The sequence below is a fragment of the Cyphomyrmex costatus genome, unplaced genomic scaffold (genome assembly GCF_001594065.2).
Source record: "Cyphomyrmex costatus isolate MS0001 unplaced genomic scaffold, Ccosl1.0 scaffold92, whole genome shotgun sequence".
NCBI lineage: Eukaryota > Metazoa > Arthropoda > Insecta > Hymenoptera > Formicidae > Cyphomyrmex > Cyphomyrmex costatus.
In genome coordinates this window covers 193,347-200,474 of record NW_017280506.1, presented here as the reverse complement: position 1 = coordinate 200,474, position 7,128 = coordinate 193,347, and positions in this window count along the sequence as shown.

Below are 7,128 nucleotides of genomic sequence, written 5' to 3'. Positions count from 1 at the left end.
GCCCCCCTCCCGCCCTCCTCTGCCCGCCCCTGCACCTCGTCCCGGCGTTTATTTCGATTTTTTTTGTTGGGTACCGCTCGGTCACCTGAAAAGGAATAGGTGAAAACTGTTAATTGGTTCCCTGCTGAAAATACGGGCGATATGTGGCCGCCGGCTGGTCGCGACGCGTTTTAAGCAGAGTCGTGTGCGTGGGGCGCCAGGTACCCCCCCACAGGGGGGGGTGTATGTACGCACATACGCGTGTACACACACACACACACACACACACACACACACACACATATATATGCATACGTATGCATGTAACATACACGCGGGTTGCACGCGTGCAACGAGAGCGTCAAGGAGTGTAGAGCCGTGCTCCGGCAGCGTGTCCGTCCAATTATGGAAAATTAATTGGCGATTGGTGACTCGGGGCGATGCGAACATAGTTCAGCGTCGAATAAACTTCCTTTGTATTCCGATCAGCCTTTGACAGCGGTGTAATAATTAAAGTAATTAACGTGCATGCCAATAAATTTGAGATCGTCGCGCATCGTCGCGCGGTACGAGCGCGGACAATTATTCGTCGCGCACGATATCTATATATATATGTATATATATATATGTATAATATCGCACATGTATAAATGTATATATACACATAAGCGTATATATGTATTATATTTCGTGCTGCGATCTCGAGTTCGCATTTTCGACGACAGTTGGTAGAATCTTATATAATTATAGTGCGATAGTTTGCGTGATCTTTTTCCGCTTGGCGGAAATCCTCTTTGGAAAACTCTTTGTGAGTTAATTAATTAATTGTTATTAAAATTGTAAAGTTCTACCGTTTTTGCCGAATCGACACGTCTAATCCCTGTGGTTTACTCTGCTATTAAACTGTATAATTACAACAACTTGTTGTCCGCCCTGAGAACTACTATCCTTCTGAGAGTCCTTCTAATTGGCTGAAATATTGTAACGATATGATTACGCAATCGGTGACTGCTTTGCTCTGATTGGTTGAAAAGTAATCCTCAATCATCGGTCACAATCGCTCGATCGCTAGGGTGATTACGGCTTTAGTCTAGATGTGAATTTCCGAAAATTTGTGTGACTTATAATTCTGACTTACCATTAATACGGTGACTAATGGCGTATTGTAGAAAGCACGTAAGTTTTAAACCGCAAAAATGGAATTTGACCAGATAGTTTGATTCCTGATTATATATTGTCGTATGGGTTTTTTTTTTTACAATAAGTCATTACCTAAGCTTTAAGTCTTAACCCATAAAAAATTGACTAATCTTCTTGTCGCCCCGAACGCTGCAAGATTGACATACGCATCTTCGTCGTACATCTGCGATCATCCATTTTTTATATCGAAATATCATGATTGGACAATTCGACGTATTTCTTACGCGACGTGAAGGAGTTTCTTTTTTTTTCTGCGTAGATAAGATACTCAAACGAGAATATTCATGATATGGGAAGGTGGGAATGTAGGGCGAATCCGGGATGCGTAGTCATTTCAGCTGCAGTCAATTGTTCTTTCCACATTTAAGTGTTATTGGTCAATTTCTTATGGCTGGATAATGACTTATTGTAGAAAGCCTATTATACACATTACTCGTTTATATAGTTGGTTTCTGACTTCTTATTAACAATTTTATTGTAGAAAACCTTTAATGCTGGTTTTACAATAAAAGTCGTAAGATTTAAAAGTCGTAAGAACCAATTAACTAATTAAGCACATTCTGCAACAAATGGTTACATAACTTTTAAACAAGCTGTAAGAAACTCAAACCAATTACAGAATGTGAGAAAAATAATCGACTATATATGATTGGTAAATTTCTTACAGCTTAAAACTTAAAACAGTTTAGATGATGGGTTATTGTAGAAAATCCATCACAGTCGATTACCCTCCTCACATTTGACCGCGATGGATCAATTTATTTAATTAAGTCTCGAGTTGTAAGTAATCGATCCATCGCGGTCCACTTCTATTGTAGAATTATATAATTCCACGTTACTCGAGACCCGCGTCGCATCCTTTCGCGCGCGCGAATGCAGCGGCGGCACCGGTTCTCAAGAACCGGACTTCACGGACTGCCTCACGAGGTCCTCTCACACAATAGGTGAAAAGGAGAAGAACGTATACATATGAATCGTCGGCCCGCCCGAATCCGGGAACGAGCAAATATTTACGAGGAACCGTAAATCGACTACGCTAATCCATTGTGGAACTCACGTGAACACAACGCCCTCGGTTGCGCACTCTCGGTCGGGATGGATCGAGGAGACACGGCCGGTTACCACCCTCTCGTCCTTCCGAAATTCGGCATCCTTTGAGGATGCACGCGAGGGTGCAGCGCGCGGGATATATCCCGTGTGCGCGCGGCGTATAGAAACAATATTTGCGCAATGCATTGTTATGAGCCGCGCGAACGTGCAAACAGAGCATGAAAATATTAATTTTGCGAGACACATCCGCGGCGGAAGCACGCTTCCCCCCCCTCTCTCTCTCTCTCTCTCGTAATCTCGCTTACGATCTTTTTCCACGTTGACGTCCCGTCGTTTTTACAACTACTCGCGCTAATCCGCGGACTGCCGAGGGATTAACGGATAAAGGATCCGCGGGCAGAGAGCACTCTAACATAAGTCGCATTCATCTTGCGTGTTCCGCGTTGTGGTTTTAAAATTGTTTCAAACCGTCCTCTCCTCTCTCGCGCGAGGAAGTTTCTCCCCGAGATTAAATTATATGTAATTGTTTTAAGTTACGCTTGTTGCGCAAAAGTCCCTCCACTATTGTTTGTACAGCGAGCTTGCCGCCGTGTACAGTGAGTCGTACACGTGATTTATTTTAAGCGACACGAGTTTTCTCGCGAATTACAAATGTTCTCTGAAAAAATGTTTCACGTTTGTTTGAAGACGAACTTTTATATTATTCGTTATTTTTTACGTGATGCTTTATATTAGGGTCTATTTGATTAAAGATTTAATATCTTATTTTGATATCATTTTGATAATTCTACTTCGATACTTATTTTATGAAATCTGCTTAGAAAGAAATATAAGATGAAAGTATTCGAGGACTCCGTGTACAGTGAGTCGTACACGTGATTTATTTTAAGCGACACGAGTTTTCTCGCGAATTACAAATGTTCTCTGAAAAAATGTTTCACGTTTGTTTGAAGACGAACTTTTATATTATTCGTTATTTTTTACGTGATGCTTTATATTAGGGTCTATTTGATTAAAGATTTAATATCTTATTTTGATATCATTTTGATAATTCTACTTCGATGCTTATTTTATGAAATCTGCTTAGAAAGAAATATAAGATGAAAGTATTCGAGGACTCTTAATATAACAATAATCGACATAAAGTGATTTTAAGTAATTTTTGTATATTCTATCGTGTTTTAGATTTAGAATTAAATATGTTGACATTTTAATATTATTTTAAATGTAATTTTTACTTCTGACTCTTACTTTCGCCCTTTTAATTTATGTTGATTACTGCTTAGAAAGGCCTGAATTTAAAGAACTATTATTAAGTATTAAGAACGTGCAATGGTGAATTTGGACAAGTTTTTATTCTAAAATTCTTGTATGTACAAATATAGTTGTGTTGTTTTTTTTTCATGATTTTTGCGGTACTGGAAAAAAATTAAGTCATAGGTACATAATAAGATGAATTAATTAGTGCAAAGAAAAGTATAGTTATACTTTAATAAAATATATATGTACACACAATTACATATTTCTTCAAATATAATACACTTTGAGACTACAATTTAAAATGTTCCTCCCTTATTGAGAGTCGAGGATCGAATCGAATCCTTCACGGCCGATAATTGCCTTCCATTTCAATGCCTGTCGTTTTTCTCGAGAGCATAAGAAGTAAACGAGCGTGAAATTCCGGAAGAATCGACCAGCAGGCCCGGGATAATCATACAAAATGCGAGCCGAACAATGTCTTAGGCCGGTAACGTCAACAACGTCACGCCGTCCGTCTTAGCGAACGATACCTATCAATGAGGGACACGTCTCACCGCGGGATACGAAAGTCTCCCTCCTCCCTTCGGATGAAAATGGCGCGTTTCTGAAACGTTTCACGACGAGCGGCCGCGGGCCGCGTTCTATCTCGGATATATACCTATAACTCCAATTATTTGGCCGGCACGCGGAAAGGCAAGGAATTAAGGCACGCAGTCAAAATGTAACCGAGTCCGAGAGCGAGAGAAGAGACTTCGGAAGCTGGAGAGAGGATCAGGTATCAGGTCCGTCTGACACCCCGCGGCTACGCCTTTAAGAATATATATCGACTCGGCTGCTTTTTCCAGCGCATTCGCCCTCACGGGAAACGAACAAGGAACGAGAGCGAGCGAACGAGAGAGAGAGAGGGGGGGGGGGAACGGGAAGAGGGAACGGGCGAGATCCACTTAGCACGCCGCTTAGACGCGAAAACATCTGTATTGTCGCTGCATTAGCGCCGAGGATTCATCCCCCCGTGATTGCCGGGGAAAATTGTAATCTTTTTCGTGGAAGCCGCCCCGCCGGGAGCGCTCCTTAAAGCGAGAAAGAGGCTGGGAGAAAGAGAGAGAGAGAGAGAGAGAGGGAGACTACAACCTCGACGAAGGATTCGTGTGAATTGCTAAACGAACGACATATGCGTATATATTATAATGCGATATCCTTATTTTACATCTCTCTCAATTTATATATATATATACACTACCCACCCCCTCCCCTCTGTCCCTCCCGCCGGACGCGCGGTCGAAGTGTAAACTTATTCAACGCCGTTGCCTCTCCTTCTCGAGAAAAGAGAGACGCGGCGCGGCGTCTCATTTATAATTCATGATATATATATACTTCTATTATACGAGGCCGGAGACTCGTAATACGTCAATTTCGAAATCGTAAACTCGTCGTCCGGTGTCCTCCACACACGCCATTTCTCGTTTTCGCGAGAGCGCCCGGGCGTGTGGATCGAGCGATCGCGAGAAAAGACCATCGCGGCAGATCAAGAGATATATATTAGCGATGGCCGGTTCCCAGTTCGTCCCTTTAATAAAATTCACGACGTCGCGGTCGAACAATAGCCTGCAGTCCGATGCAAGAAGGGCGGACACAACAGGCCCTCTTTCTCAAGACTTCCCCTCGCGGATCCTCGCGCGAGCGCGCGACAAGCTGCCGTCTCCTGGTTCCGACAACGGCCTAAACTGGTAGGTAGAGGTATAATATCTATAGATAGGTAGGTAGACTGGCAGATAGGTGGGCATAATACGCGGCGTACATGAATGTGGGATCCGGTTCGCCGGATCGGGCGCGTACGATTAACGTACGGATTAGGATTAAGCTCCGCGACGTGGATCTCGCTGTGCGCCCGAGCGGGGACCGCAGCATCAGAGCGAGGCCGATACCTCGGCCCGTGGAGGGGTTCGTCGAAAGGTGGGGCTCGTCGCGAGGGGTAGACACGGGTGGCCCCTACGATCGTCCGGGGGTCCGTACGAGTCCCAGAAAAGGAAGGATGTGGAGGGGGGAGGAGAAAGCGCTTTTCACGCTCGATTCTCCGCGTGTATCGTGCGATACCCCCTTGTCGCTCGCTGCTATACGAAGGAGGGGCGGGGGGAGGGGGGGGGGGGACACGACAGTCAATGCACATTACAACGGTTTTATGTTATTAATACGGATGCATTGGCTGGGATTTGAATAATTGAACAGATCCGCGCGGATTCGCTAGATAGGTAGGTACGGTCCTCTCTCTCTCTCTCTCTCTCTCTTCCTCTCTCCCCTTCCTCCCCCCCTCTCTCCCTCTCTGGTACGCGCAACCGCCATAATCCAGATCTACCGACGCCTGGAGTTTCCGCGTGGGGTTCATCGCATTCGGATTGGCCTTTGCGATCGCTATTTGATCCCGTAACGTCGACAGATCGATTCGATTATTTAAGATTACTGGTCGCAAATGCCAAATCTTACCTGTGTAAGATTAACTGTTATATTCAGTTATCTAAACACGAACTGCGCGTAAGGAAGAGTGGTACGTATATACAAGTAAGGGAGGATAATATAACCGAATGCGAAGAGCGTTTTGTTATAATCGTATGATCAACGAGATTATAATATTAGTAAACGTGTATAATTTTCATGCAGCGATGTTAAGTCTCTAAGGGTGGGCTCTCTGTTGAATTTGAAAAAGAAACTTGGCAAAAGTATCTGTACGCTATTTTTAGCGTATAGTTATGAAAAGGCAGAGTTCTTTGCAAATGAAATTTAAAAGGGATAAAAATAAACAACAAAGATATATATTAGATATATTTTGGTGTAATAGATCAAGCTTTTAAATAAAAAAGATTTTTAAATCAAAGTTTTTTTAAGAGAAAAAATTTTTCTTTAAATGGAAAAAGTGTATATTGTAGAGTATATTGAAACCCATTAGTAAACTTGTTTCAATTTTGCTAAAATTCTGTTTTAAACTTTTGACAAAAAAAAAACGGCGAACTTTTACCGATATATGCTTCTGATTTTATACCTTTTCAATGAAATTTTCATTTCGTATCTTTCTCTCAATGATTTCGTTATTTGTATTGGCTATAAATTAATAAAAGTGCCATAAGTAAGTGTCCTATAAAATTTTAAATAATGAAACATATATTTTATTATAATTATAATTCGAAACTGAGGTTTCCAACTCGTTATTTTCACATGTTGTGAGAAGAAAAAGTTAGATTTTTAGATAACCTTCTTTTATACGATGCTGCGTCGCGACGTGCTGCTGTTTTATAAATAAACAGCAAAAATGTTCAAAGTCGAATTACAATTGTAAAAAAAGTAGGGTCTTTCAACGAATATCGTTTTAAACACTTATTGTTTTCATAAACGGAGATTACAAGCTGAAGCCATTGGAATACGTTCTAACACAATCTCATCAGTTTTGAAGACAAGTAGACGGATTTAAGACGGTTTTGCAAAAAGTAATCTTTGATTCGATCGCATGGTCGAACGACGGAGCGACGAGGAGCGAGGGGTTCGGTAACCTTCGTAATATGCATCGACAAAGATGTCGTTCGCTTCCGCGACGCTTTCTCTCATTCCTTCCCTCTTTCTCTTTCCCTCAGAGAGGGTTATTTCGCGACC